The following is a 15,625-nucleotide window of genomic DNA, read 5'->3' on the forward strand; positions in this document are numbered from 1 at the left end:
CTTTGAAGCAACCGTTTTAGCCCAAAAAATTGGAGAAAGTGTATGGTGGTTATTTTTCAATTTTCATTTTTACAGACACATTGCTTTTTGACTATGATTTAGGAGAGACTGTTGTAAGTTATTGCAAAAGAATACTTCAGGTTGTTTTCTGCAAGGCACCCTGAGTACACCTATGCCCCCCATGCATAGGTTTGCCAGGATTTTGGGAAGGTTATGTTACAAATTTATGACTTGTGATTTTAGTTATTAACAATGAGAGTATTTCTTCTGATAGGCCTATCTTTAGTTTGTGGCCTATTGCATACCCCACTTTTATTTATTGCCATGAAAGTGTATATTTTTTAAATGTTGACACCCCAAGGTATTGTATATGGTGTGCTTTGATGCCTTTGAAGCAACCGTTTTAGCCCAAAAAATTGGAGAAAGTGTATGGTGGTTATTTTTCAATTTTCATTTTTACAGACACATTGCTTTTTGACTATGATTTAGGAGAGACTGTTGTAAGTTATTGCAAAAGAATACTTCAGGTTGTTTTCTGCAAGGCACCCTGAGTACACCTATGCCCCCCATGCATAGGTTTGCCAGGATTTTGGGAAGGTTATGTTACAAATTTATGACTTGTGATTTTAGTTATTAACAATGAGAGTATTTCTTCTGATAGGCCTATCTTTAGTTTGTGGCCTATCGCATACCCCACTTTTATTTATTGCCATGAAAGTGTATATTTTTTAAATGTTGACACCCCAATGTATTGTATATGGTGTGCTTTGATGCCTTTGAAGCAACCTTTTTAGCCCAAAAAATTGGAGAAAGTGTATGGTGGTAATTTTTCAATTTTCATTTTTACAGACACATTGCTTTTTGACTATGATTTAGGAGAGACTGTTGTAAGTTATTACAAAAACATACTTCAGGTTGTTTTTTTGCAAGGCACCCTGAGAACACCTATGTCCCCCATACATAGGTTTGACAGGGGTTTTGGTTAAAAAAAAAATAACAGGCCCAATTTTAGAAAAAAATAGAGTAGTGAAATGTAAAAATCTGGCACAGTAAAAGTAAAAAAAACAAAAACCCATCTAACAGTAAACATAACCAAAAAAAAAAATATATATATATATATATATATAACACCAAATGTATTTATTTTTTTAAAAATTGACCATTGTATGGTACCGCTTGAAGCAGTCCCCAATGCAGAGTGCAGGCTGTCCAGGGCAATCAGGACAGTGATATATGGTGTCCCTTCTCTTCCCCCTCTTGGTACAGACTCTGCATTTTTTTTGTGGTTTCTGCTTTGCGGCAGTAGGGGGGATTTTAAAAATAAAATGAGTAGCCCCAACTCTGCTCTCTCCCATCACCGCCCGGGGAGCAGGTGCATCATGGTACAAAATCCCAGTAATATTCTGGAGCTGAAACTGTAAAAAAGTTTTTTTAACTCTGGGGTTTGCTTTTTTGAACAACAAAAAAGCGTTGTGGGTTGCAATCTGCATTAGATAAATTGCAACCTTTTTGTACCAGGCCCTTGTCTTCCGCATAATTAGGTAGGGCTGCAGCAGCTGATCAGCCAGATCAACCCCACCCATATGCCGGTTATAAGACTTGATGCACACTGGCTTCCTTATGATCTCAGCTCTGCCACGTACAGAAACCGCCACCGTCCTCTCTGTGTGGATGGTGGTAAGAAGGTATACATCCTTCTTGTCTCTGTACTTAAGTGCCAACAGCTCCTCTTGGCGCAGAGCTGAGGTCTCCCCCCTTCGTAGCCGGGTGCGTACAAGTTGTCCTGGGAAACCTGCGCGGTTCTTTTTAATTGTACCGCAAGCTACTGTATCAAAGCAATACAGTAGCTTGAACAAAAGGACACTTGTATAAATATTGTCTAAGTACAAGTGATACCCTTTGTTCATTAGGGGTAATATCAGGTCCCAGACAATCTTGCCAGTGGTTCCCATATGTTCTGGGCAACCTGGAGGGTCAAGGTGGCTATCCTTTCCCTCATACACCCGGAAGGCCTGAGTATACCCAGTCTCGCTGTCACAGAGCTTATACACCTTTACCCCATATCTGGAGCGTTTGGAAGGAATATACTGCTTGAATCCCAGACTTCCCTTATACTTCATTAGGGATTCATCAACGCATATATTCCTTCCAGGTGTATAAGCCTCTGCAAACCTGGCAGAAAAGTGGGTTATCAGGGGGCGGATTTTATACAGCCTGTCAAATTGGGGATGCTCCCTAGGGGAGCACAGGCTGTTGTCGCTGAAGTGCATGAAATGCAGAATCATTTCATACCTCTTCCTCGACATAGTCTGGGAGAAAATGGGGGTAGAGCAGATGGGGCTACTACTCCAGTAGGAGCGAATGGAGGGTTTCTTTATGATGCCCATCAGCATAGTCAATGCCCAGAATTTTTTGAATTCTGGCACATTGATGGGGGCCCATTGCTGCTTTGCCAAATATGTTCCAGGCTTTGCAGCACGGAACTGATGGGCATATAAATTAGTTTGGGCGACAATGTTCCCCAATATATCATCGCCCAAAAACACTTCCAGAAACTGCTGGGGGCTAAAACCTGCCACATCTATATTTATGCCAGCATTTGCTGTGAAGGGTGGGATATCTGGCCTCTGGAGATGAGGCGTTACCCACTCTTCAGCAGCAATGGCAGCAACACGCCTCCTTCTGGCAGGGGGGCTAGCAGGGGGGCTGGCAGGGGGGGTAGAGCAGCCACAGATACATCACTATCAGTTGAGACTGCATCTAGTGATGTATCTGAGCACATGGCAGGGTCAAAATTGGGGTCTGAGTCAGAAATAGAGGCATCTGACTCTGACGCAAGGATGGCATACGCCTCCTCAGCACTATATCTTTTCTGTGACATTTTTGTATCTGTCACAGAAAACAATTACTAAAAAAAATTAAATTAACTAAATTAATTAACTAAATTAACTAGCAAAAAAGTACAGCTATGCTACTGCCAGTGATTTATAGCGATCACTGGCAAGCTAGTGGTTAATGGCTCTGAAAATTAAATTAAATTAACTAAATGTTTCTGAAAAGAGCCTTTGGGTTTTTAAAAAATTACAACAACAAAATTAACCCCTAAAAAAATGCACAGACAGCAAAAAAGTACAGCTATGCAACTGCCAGTGATTTATAGCGATCACTGGCAAGCTAGGGGTTAATGGCTCTGAAAATTAAATTAAATTAACTAAATTAATTAACTAAATTAACTAGCAAAAAAGTACAGCTATGCTACTGCCAGTGATTTATAGCGATCACTGGCAAGCTAGGGGTTAATGGCTCTGAAAATTAAATTAAATTAACTAAATGTTTCTGAAAAGAGCCTTTGGGTTTTTAAAAAATTACAACAACAAAATTAACCCCTAAAAAAATGCACATACAGCAAAAAAGTACAGCTATGCAACTGCCAGTGATTTATAGCGATCACTGGCAAGCTAGGGGTTAATGGCTCTGAAAATTAAATTAAATTAACTAAATGTTTCTGAAAAGAGCCTTTGGGTTTTTAAAAAATTACAACAACAAAATTAACCCCTAAAAAAATGCACATACAGCAAAAAAGTACAGCTATGCAACTGCCAGTGATTTATAGCGATCACTGGCAAGCTAGGGGTTAATGGCTCTGAAAATTAAATTAAATTAACTAAATTAATTAACTAAATTAACTAGCAAAAAAGTACAGCTATGCTACTGCCAGTGATTTATAGCGATCACTGGCAAGCTAGGGGTTAATGGCTCTGAAAATTAAATTAAATTAACTAAATGTTTCTGAAAAGAGCCTTTGGGTTTTTAAAAAATTACAACAACAAAATTAACCCTTAAAAAAATGCACAGACAGCAAAAAAAGTACAGCTATGCAACTGCCAGTGATTTATAGCAATCACTGGCAAGCTAGGGGTTAATGGCTCTGAAAATTAAATTAAATTAACTAAATGTTTCTGAAAAGAGCCTTTGGGTTTTTAAAAAATTACAACAACAAAATTAACCCCTAAAAAAATGCACAGACAGCAAAAAAGTACAGCTATGCAACTGCCAGTGATTTATAGCGATCACTGGCAAGCTAGGGGTTAATGGCTCTGAAAATTAAATTAAATTAACTAAATGTTTCTGAAAAGAGCCTTTGGGTTTTTAAAAAATTACAACAACAAAATTAACCCCTAAAAAAATGCACAGACAGCAAAATGCAGCAAAAAAAAAAGTGCACCTATGCTACTGCCAGTGATATATAGTGATCACTGGCAAGCTAGGGGTTAATGGCTCTGAAAATTAAATTAAATTAACTAAATGTTTCTGAAAAGAGCCTTTGGGTTTTTAAAAAATTACAACAACAAAATTAACCCCTAAAAAAATGCACAGACAGCAAAATGCAGCAAAAAAAAAGTGCACCTATGCTACTGCCAGTGATATATAGTGATCACTGGCAAGCTAGGGGTTAATGGCTCTGAAAAGAGCCTTTGGTTCTATATTTTTTAACAAATAAAATAAATAAATCTCTCTCTCTGCTAAATACAGGTCTCTCTCTCTCTCCAACAAAATGGCAAGTGAGGAGAGGGAGGGAGATCCACACTGATCATAGTCAATATTTACAAATATTGACATGATCAGACAAATGGGGTATTTTATTATTATTTATTTTTTTAGGGTGGGAGGCTCAGATTGGGTGACCCTAGCTTGCCCCTATGATGATGCAGGCTAGGGACACCCCCAGAGGCCCCATGATGCACTGGGCATCGCCATCTTGGATGCCTAGTGAAGGGGGAGGGGGGGGCTATTTAGGGCTTTTTTTTATTTTATTCGTTTTTTTTTTTTTTTCCTTTTTTACTTTTATTTTACAACTAACTAAGTGCCTCGACCCACCGAGGCACTTAGCACACAAGCAGAGCATCGGAAGCGTGTCCGATCGCTTCCGATGCTCTGAAACACTGCTGGGCTCCACGTGGAGCGAAACCGGAAGTGATCACTCGTGGGGGAGTGATCAATCCGGTCCCGGCACTCGGGAACAGTATTGCAGGATGCCTAGACCTCAAGGCAAGCCTGCAATACTGTTAGAGCAGCTGGAAGCGATTTCGATCGCTTCCAGTGCTCTGTTAAACCGACGACGTATGCCATACGTCCTCGGTCGTTAAGTGCTTTTTTTCTGAGGACGTATGGCATACGTCGTCGGTCGTTAAGGGGTTAAACACAGGAAAGGAGATAGGATAAGTGCAGTGTTCTCCCCAGGACCTTTTGCACCATCCGGCTGATTTTACTGACCACCTGCCTAAAATTTAAGCCAATATTAATCTAAAATGAGCTATTATTACTTTTTTTCAATGCTTATTGCACAGGGTATCATTAAATAAATGTATGTTAACTTATGCAATTAATATGTGCCTTGGATAGCAAAAAAAGTTATAATTTTACCAACTATTACACTGCCATCACCCAGCTACTTCATAAGTCCACTTGACTGGCAAAGTTTTATATGGAGAATACTATAAGTGGTTACCAAAATTGCATAACTGAATAAAAATGACATTATGGACAATCCTCTAGTGCTGTCTGATGGATATTTTTCATGAAACATTTTAAATGTTTTGGTAAAACCCATGCTGTGTTAATTAAGGTGTTATATATATAGATTTAAATACTATAAAAACAGGATGTGATGCTTGGATGAAGGTGCCTAAAAACACGTAGTATCTTCACAGACTGGCCAGATGTGACACAACCAGGACTCCAGCTTCTTCGCTTTCACTGAATTTTTACTGCAAGTATTTCTGCTCAGAAATTAACCAAAAGCTGCGAACCTGGGGAAGTTTGATTCTGCTATTCCTCAAGGGTCTACCATTTACTTACACATTTGTCCTGAAATAATATTTGCTTCCGACATAAAATACATTTTCCATCTAAAGGGGAGGAGAGTCCACGTCTTCATTACTTATGGGAATTAAGAACCTGGCCACCAGGAGGAGGCAAAGACACCCCAGCCAAAGGCTTAAATACCTCCCCCACTTCCCTCATCCCATGTCATTCTTTGCCTTTCGTCACAGGAGGATGGCAGAGGAGTAGTCTCTTAAGGAGGGTAGTACTCTTCGCAGTGGGACTGGAGTTTTAAGTAGTCCTGTCAGCCTCTCAGTGAGAGCCTGGGCGAAAGTTAGAGTCCGGGGATGCAGGGAGAGTCTTTCTGTGAAACCATCCAGACTCATATTAACAGTTCCATAAGCAATCAGCGTTGACGAGTTTCGCTGCCTACTTTCTTCACTCAAGTCCATGTCAGGAGCGAGGCTACTAACCTGTCACACTTGAAGGGCCGTTTTCCATATGATAACATAGAAGACAGGGTCACAGTGTGGCCCCTTTTTATCTTTACAGAAACAAGGGTTAATATTCCTGGAAGGGGGATTATTGAACGGGGGGGGGGGGGTTATACATGATTTTGTTTATTGTGTCATTGCTGTGTTATGTGCGAGATGAGGCTCTGGCAATGCGTGGAATCTTCAGGTGACTTGTGGAACTTTGCGTGGCCATTTTTTTGGTGCGTTTCTCCCTAATGCAGGGGCGGTCCTGCCAGGCATTCCATGTGACTGGGTGTGGCTATCTATCCTTCCTGTTGATATGTGGCGCAGGAGACGTAGCGGTTTCTGTAGTCTGTGTCCTAGGAGGTGGTGAGTGCCCTGGCCATTGGTGGTAAAAAGGTGCCTTTTTAATAAATAAAGTTAGTCTAACCAAACGCACAAGCGATGGAGGACTCTGACGCGTTGGAGGGCTCTCCTTCCTTAATAAAGTCTCATTCCTGTGTTTATTATGAGGAGGTTCTGGTAGATCAGCTTGCTCAACTATGTTCCACATGCCTCGATAAAGTTACAACATCTAAATGTAAATGGATGTCTAGTACTACTGAGCTGTCCCCCTCTGAGGGTTCTTCATCCCGGGAGGTGAGTTCCCTACATTCATCTCCGATTGCACATGCAACGCCTGGGGTCCAACCGTTACTCCTTCGGGAGAGATTTGTTGGCCGTCAGACTTTGCGGACCAACTGGAATCTACGGTTTCTAAAGTGATCCATGGCTAAACACGTTCTGCTAAGCGCAAGCGTAGGGTTTATCATAGCGGCCCGGCCCAGGGATTGTCCTCGCCGATGGAAGATCCAGAGGCTCTATACGATGACGAGGCCCACTCTAACTTTTCAGAGGAGACCCCTTCTGGGTCGGAGTCCGTATCATCTAAACCTCCGGCGGCGGAGGAGCCTGGTTATAGGTTTAGGATTGCAAAGTTGCGCTTTCTGCTACGGCAGGTGCTTGCTACTCTGAAGGTTCCGGAACCTAAGATACCGGAGGAACCTGCGAATTCTAAGCTTGACAAGGTATACAAGGACAGGGTAGTACCTCAGTCTTTCCCGGTTCCCATTAAGATGGCTAATATTATTAAGAACGGATGGGAGCGATTAGGTTCTTCTTTTTCCCCTTCTTATTTAAGAAACTGTTCCCCGTTCCGGTAAAGTAATGTATGTAAAAAGGGGGTGGAAAGAGTGGCGCTCTGGGATGAGCTAGAGGGGTATATTAACAAATAGCCACTTTGTATATGAAATAGAGGCAATATCTAATAAGTGAAAATAATGATCTAAAAAGGTGGATAATCTATGATTAAAAACAAAATTTGATGAATGGGAAAAATAGAAAAGATGGACAATCTAATATCTTAAGTTGAATATATATATATATATATATATATATATATATATATATATATATATATATATATATATATATTAAATTTAATGTTCAGTCTCTCAAAATCACAAAGTAGTAGATCAAATCAATATAATCACCTAAAACTATTTAATTAAAAGATCAAGATGTGGCCATCTAGAGTCATATCTCAAACAAGTAGAAATTACTAAGACCCTAGTAACTTTTTGTTAAAATATCTGCACGAACAGTTATTTAAAGATCTTTTAATATATACATTTTTTATTTTATGTATTTAGTATTTCTGTATGATTAATTGATACTAGGGTCTAGGGTGTTTGAGATATGACTCTAGAGAGTGATTCTAAGTGATGTGGCCACATCTTGATCTTTTAATTAAATAGTTTTAGATCGTTCTAGGTGATTATATTGTTTTGATCTACTACTTTGTGATTTTGAGAGACTGAACATTAAATTTAATAAATATATTTATATATTTTTTTCAACTTGAGATATTAGATTGTCCACCTTTTCTATTTTTCCCATTCATCAAATTTTGTTTTTAATCATAGATTATCCACCTTTTTAGATCATTATTTTCACTTATTAGATATTGCCTCTATTTCATATACAAAGTGGCTATTTGTTAATATACCCCTCTAGCTCATCCCAGAGTGCCACTCTTTCCACCCCCTTTTTACATTCGCCTGAATGCTAAGGTGTCAGGTTTTTCTGTTTTAGTGCGCAGGGCTCTGTGGCTAAAATCTTGGTCTGCGAACATGACCTTTAAGGCGAGGTTGTTGTCCCTGCCTTTTCAAGGAAAGATCCTGTTTGGTCCAGGATTGGATTCGATTATATCCATGGTTACGGGAGGAAAGGGAGCTTTCCTACAGCAGGATAAGAAGGCTAAGTCTAAAGGATCTACTTTTTGTCCCTTTCGTGCGGCCCAGCGCCAGCAACCCGCAGCGAAAGCGGACCAGTCCAAGGGATCTTGGAAGCGAGCTCAATCTTGGAACAAGTCTAAGCAGAGCAAGAAGCCTGCCGAGACGAAATCGACATGAAGGGGCGGCCCCCGACCGATCTCCAGATCACGTAGGGGGCAGATTATCTCTATTCTCAGACGCATGGTTGCAGGACGTTCAGGACCCTTGGGTTCTAGAAGAGGTCTCCCAGGGTTACAGGATAGGGTTCAGATTCCATCCGCCCGAGGGCAGATTCCTCCTGTCAAACCTGTCTTCAAGACCAGAGAAGAGAGAGGCCTTTCTAGAGTGTGTGAGAGATCTTGCATCTCTCGGGGTTATTGTACCAGTACCCCTAGCAGACAGGGGTCTAGGGTACTATTCCAATCTTTTTGTGGTTCCAAAGAAGGACCTAAAGTGTTTAAACAAATTTCTGAGTGTTTCATCGTTCAAAATGGAAACAATCAGATCTAGTCTGCCCCTAGCTCAAGAGGGACAATTTATGACAACTGTAGACTTTAAGGACGCTTACCTTCATGTGCCAATTCACAGGGACCACTTCAGGTTCCTAAGATTTGCGTTTCTGGACCAACACTTTCAGTTTGTGGCCCTTCCTTTTGGTCTGGTGACGGCCCCAAGAGTCTTCACAATGGTTCTGGGGGCGCTGCTTGCAGTGGCCAGATCCAGGGACATTGCGGTGGCGCCTTACCTGGACGACATCCTAGTTCAGGCGCCGTCACTCGGCCTCGCAGAGGATCATTTGAGGGTTCTTCTTCTTCTGCTCCAATCTCACGGTTGGAAAATCAATGCAGGATAGAGTTCCCTGGTTCGCAGCAACAGGGTGGAGTTCCTGGGTACGATAATAGACTCTATGTCCATGAAGATATTTCTCACAGATCAGCGGCACAGGAAGTTTGCATCCACCTGTCTTGCCCTTCAGTCCTCCACAAGCCCGTCGGTGGCTCAATGTATGGAGGTGATAGGTCTCATGGTGTCAAGCATAGATGTCATCCCATTCGCCAGGTTCCATCTCAGACCTCTTCAATTGTGAATGTTGAGACAGTGGAATGGCTATCTATCACAGCTGATATCCATGGATGTTCGGACTTGGAACTCCCTCTCTTGGTGAATTCATCTGGAGCAACTGTCCATGGGGACATCTTTCTTACGACCGTCCTGGGAGAATTTGACCACGGACGCCAATCTGACAGGATGGGGAGCTGTTTGGGGTGCCAGGATGGCACAAGGAAGGTGGTCCAGGGAGGAGTATCTCCTTCCGATCATCATCCTAGAACTACGAGCAATTGACAATACTCTGAAGGCATGGCCTTCTCTGGAGTCGGTCAGTTTCATCAGATTCCAGACCGACAACATTACCTCTGTGGCTTACATCAACCATCAGGGGGGTATGACAAGCTCTCTTGCGATGAGGGAAGTGTCTCGGATTCTGGAGTGGGAGGAGTCCCATGACTGCTTCACATTCCGGGTGTGGACAACTGGGAAGCGGACTTCCTCAGCAGACAATCCTTCCATCCGGGGGAATGGTCTCTTCACCCAGGGGTGTTTGCAGAGATTTGTCACAGATGGGGAGCGCCGGAGATAGATCTCATGGCGTCCAGACTCAATTGCAAGCTACCTCGATACGGGTCGAGGTCCAGGGAACCCCAGGCAGAGCTGATAGATGCCTTAGTGGTTCCTTGGGGATTCAGCCTAGCTTACATTTTTCCACCGTTACCACTTCTACCTCGCGTAGTAGCATGCATCAAACAGGAGCGGGCCCCGGCCATTCTGATTGCTCCTTCGTGGCTGCGAAGGACGTGGTTTGCGGATCTGGTGAGGATGTCATACTCTCCGCCGTGGAGGTTACCCTGTCGCAGGGATCTGCTGTCACAGGGCCCCTTTTAACATCGAAATCTAGATTCTCTGAGGCTGACTGTGTGTAGATTGAACGCCTAGTCTTAGCCAAGAGAGGCTTTTCAGAAAGTGTGATTGATACTCTAATTCAGGCAAGGAAGCCAGTCACTCGTCGCATCTACCATAAGGTGTGGAGGACTTGTCCTGGTGTAAGAAGCATGGATATCCTTGGCACAAGGTGAAGGTATCCAGGATTCTGTCCTTTCTCAAAGATGGTTTGGAGAAGGGTCTTGCCGCTAGTTACTTAAAGGGACAGATTTTGGCATTATCAGTTTTGTTGCATAGGAGACTCGCTGAGCTCCCTGACATTCAATCTCTTGTTCATGCTCTGTCTAGAATCCGGCCTGTGTTTAGATAGTCAGCTCCCCCTTGGAGCTTAAACTTAGTCCTTAAGGTTTTGCAGAGGGTTCCATTTGAACCTATGCATTCCATAGACATTAAGATTCTGTCCTGGAAGGTTCTCTTCTTGTTGGCTATCAGTATCTGAACTAGCTGCCTTGCAATGTGATCCTCCTTATCTGGTGTTTCATGTGGATAAGGCTGTACTTCACACTGGGTTGGGGTTTCTCCCCAAGGTGGTGTCTAACTGTAACATCAATCAGGAAATAGTTGTTCCTTCTTTGTGTCCTAACCCTACTTCTTCAAAGGAGAGGTTACTTCATAACCTGGATGTGGTTCGTGCCTTGAAGTTCTATCTTCAGGCTACAAGGGATTTCAGACAGTTTACATCTCCATTTGTGGTGTATTCTGGGAAGCGCAAGAGGCCTCTGCTACTTCTTTGTGTTTTTGGTTAAGGAGCTTGATTCGTTTGGCTTATGAGACAGTGGGACATAAGCCTCCTCAGAGGATCACGCTCATTCGACTAGAGCTGTGGTTTCGTCTTGGGCCTTCAAGAATGAGGCCTCTGTGGAGCAAATTTGTAAGGCGGCTATCTGGTCCTCCTTACACACTTTTACAAAGTTTTACAAATTTGACGTTTTTGCTTCTGCGGAAGCTGTTTTTGGGAGAAAGGTTTTGCAGGCTGTGGTGCCCTCAGATTAGGGTCCGCCTTTTACCCTCCCGGACTCATTCAGTGTCCTCTAGAGCTTGGGTATATGTTCCCACAAGTAATGAATGAAGCCGTGGACTCTCCTCCCCTTTAGATGGAAAACATAAATTATGCTTACCTGATAATTTAATTTCCATCAAGGAGAGGAGAGTCCACGGCTCCCGCCCGTATCTACGTTGGGCAGCCCTAAATTTATTCATCTTCTGGCACCTTTTTTACCCTGATATTTCTCGGCAGAATGACTGGGGGATGAGGGAAGTGGGGGAGGTATTTAAGCCTTTGACTGGGGTGTCTTTGCCTCCTCCTTGTGGCCAGGTTCTTAATTCCCACAAGTTAAGGATGAAGCCATGGACTCTCCTCCCCTCGCTGGAAATGAAATTATCGGGTAAGCATAATTTATGTTTTTACAAAACCCAGACATACTCTTATACACAGGGGAACCCCCCCGAGGAGCACTTATAGCCTTAGGGAGGATACCTTAGTTTGCGCTCTCAAGAAGGAGGCAGGGTCAACTCTCTGGAGAAGCTTCAGGAGTTGGATCAGGAACTTTTCTCCTTATGATTTCAGTATGTCCGACTTGTCGTCTTTTTTTTTTTATCTAACTACAAACACAAGGCAGAACTGAACTCTATTTGAACACCTTTGTGTTACTAACATGACCCCCATACATATTATATCACTACTATAAAAGTTGCTTTTGATACTTGCATACTCTGTGGTCCCATCCTAAGTTAGGACTTGGAGCATTGATTTGGAAGTGGACCTGAGTAATGCATTATGGCTTAAATGCTTTTGAAAAGTCAAAAAGTATCTACCTCCACTATGATACAGGAAATGCATTTCAAATTTGCCAGCAGATGGTATCTTATGCCTACTAAATTACACAGAGTAAACCCTTCTCTCAGTGACAAATGCTGGAGGGGCATTTCTATTAATGATGCTCTAGGCACCCAAATCCCGAAAGATCATGGAATCCTGCTATACCATTCTCTTTCCAAAATTAAAGATACGGCAAAGCATCAGCTATTTCTAATCATGGACCAAAAAATTAATTCCAATGCTATGAAAACTAGAGTAATCCCGACTAAATCAGACTGGACCACCCAGGTTGCTGAGCTGTTACAACTAGCATGTTACCACTTTCGGAAAACAGGAAAACTAGACATAATTGAAGCCATGACAAGTGACTGGCTCACATACAATTCCCAATCCTAAATACTCAAACTCACTGCAAAATTTAACCAGACCTACTTCCCCCTCTCCCCCACCCCCCATCCCTTTTTTTTCTTTCTCTCTCCTTCTATAGTTTACTAGGTTTCATGTCCCTCCCAACTCCACTAAGATCTCACTGGCGTCAGGTGTACACACCCCAACAATTTACAGTTATCTTATAATATACCAAAAAATTCAAATGGACATTATCTTACATTATGTTGGAATTAAAATTTACAAAATAGAAAATCAACAGGCTCAGAAGGAGAAATTGACCTACTGCACTCATGGACTTATGGTTGCTTTATATTATCTTTCTGTTCTAATGATATTCAATATAGCGAAATGTGGACACCTGGTTTATCTTTTATTCTCCTTAAGATCTCAATCTGTCACAAGGTATGGAATGTGAAATTAATGTTTTATCTGTCTTTGTTTATATGCTATTTACTGTTTTGTACTTTTTTACTGTGTCAATAAAGCCTGTTAAAAAAATTACATTTTGCAATTTCCTCCCCCACAACAGGATTCTTTCTATCAATTCCATGAAAAACACAATTTATACTTACCTGATAAATTTATTTCTCCTGTGGTGTATCCAGTCCACTGATCATCCATTACTTGTGGGATACTCTCATTCCCAACAGGAAGTTGCAAGAGGAAACCCACAGCAGAGCTGCAACATAGCTCCTCCCCTAACTGTCATAGCCAGTCATTCGACCGAAAACAAGCCGAGAAAGGAGGAACCATAGGGTGCAGTGGTTACTGTAGTTTAAATTAAAAAATTACCTGCCTTAAAATGACAGGGCGGGCCGTGGACTGGATACACCACAAGAGAAATAAATTTATCAGGTAAGTATAAATTGTGTTTTCTCTTGTAAGGTGTATCCAGTCCACGGATCATCCATTACTTGTGGGATACCAATACCAAAGCTAAAGTACACGGATGAAGGGAGGGACAAGGCAGGAACTTAAATGGAAGGAAACACTGCCTATAAAACCTTTCTCCCAAATATAGCCTCCGAAGAAGCAAAAGTATCAAATTTGCAAAATTTTGAAAAAGTATGAAGGGGAAGACCAAGTCGCCGCCTTGCAAATATGTTCAAAAGAAGCCTCATTTTTAAAGGCCCAAGTGGAAGCCACAGCTCTATTGGAATGAGCTGTAATCCTTTCAGGAGGCTGCTGTCCAGCAGTCTCATAGGCTAAGCGGATTAAGCTTCTTAGCCAAAAAGAAGGAGAGGTTGCCGAAGCCTTTTGACCTCTCCTCTGTCCAGAGTAGACAACAAACCAAGCAGATGTTTGGCGAAAATCTTTAGTAGCTTGTAAGTAAAACTTTAAAGCACGGACCACGTCCAGATTGTGTAACACAAGGATGGAACAACAATCTCTTGATTGATATTCTTGTTAGATACCACCTTAGGTAAGAACCCAGATTTGGTACGCAGGACTACCTTATCCGTATGAAAAATCAGATAAGGAGAATCACATTGTAAGGCAGATAACTCAGAGACTCTACGAGCCGAGGAAATAGCTACCAAAAAAAGGACTTTCCAAGATAAAAGTTTGATATCTATGGAATGAAGAGGTTCAAACGGAACTTCTTGAAGAACCTTAAGAACCAAGTTTAAGCTCCATGGTGGAGCAACCGGTTTAAACACAGGCTTGATTCTAACTAAAGCCTGACAAAAAGCTTGAACGTCTGGAACATCTGCCAGACGCTTAACTAGCTGACAATCCTTTTTCCAAACCTTCTTGGAGAAAAGATAATATCCTAGGAATCCTGACCTTACTCCATGAGTAACCCTTGGATTCACACCAATAAAGATATCCATGCCATACCTTATGGTAAATTTTCCTGGTGACAGGCTTTTGTGCCTGTATTAAGGTATCAATAACTGACTCGGAGAAGCCACGCTTTGATAAAATCAAGCGTTCAATCTCTAGGCAGTCAGCTGCAGAGAAATTAGATTTGGATGGTTGGAAGGACCCTGAAGTAGAAGGTCCTGTCTCAGAAGCAGAGACCATGGTGGAAAGGATGACATGTCCACTAGATCTGCATACCAGGTCCTGCGTGGCCACGCAGGTGCTATCAGAATCACCGATGCTCTCTCCTGCTTGATCTTGGCAATCAGTCGAGGGAGCAGAGGAAACGGTGGAAACACAGAAGCCAGGTTGAAAGACCAGGGCGCTGCTAGAGCATCTATCAGTGTCGCCTTGGGATCCCTGGACCTGGATCCGTAACACGGAAGCTTGGCGTTCTGGCGAGACGCCATGAGATCCAGTTCTGGTTTGCCCCAACGATGAATCGGTTGTGCAAATACCTCCGGATGGAGTTCCCACTCTCCCGGATGAAAAGTCTGACGACTTAGAAAATCCGCCTCCCAGTGCTCTACACCTGGGATATGGATAGCTGATAGGTGGCAAGAGTGAATCTCTGCCCAGCGAATTATTTTTGAAACTTCTAACATCTCTAGGGAACTTCTTGTTCCCCCTTGATGGTTGATGTAAGCTACAGTCGTGATGTTGTCCGACTGAAATCTGATGTATCTCAGATTTGCTAACTGAGGCCAAGCCTGAAGAGCCTTGAATATCGCTCTTAGTTCCAGAATATTTATTGGAAGGAGAGACTCCTCCTGAGTCCACGATCCCTGAGCCTTCAGGGAGTTCCAGACTGCACCCCAACCTAGAAGGCTGGCATTTGTTGTTACAATTGTCCAATCTGGCCTGCGAAAGGTCATACCTTTGGACAGATGAACCCGAGATAGCTACCAGGGAAAAGAATCCCTGGTCTCTTGGTCCAG

The sequence above is a fragment of the Bombina bombina genome, chromosome 3 (assembly GCF_027579735.1).
Source record: "Bombina bombina isolate aBomBom1 chromosome 3, aBomBom1.pri, whole genome shotgun sequence".
Classification (NCBI taxonomy): Eukaryota; Metazoa; Chordata; class Amphibia; order Anura; family Bombinatoridae; genus Bombina; species Bombina bombina.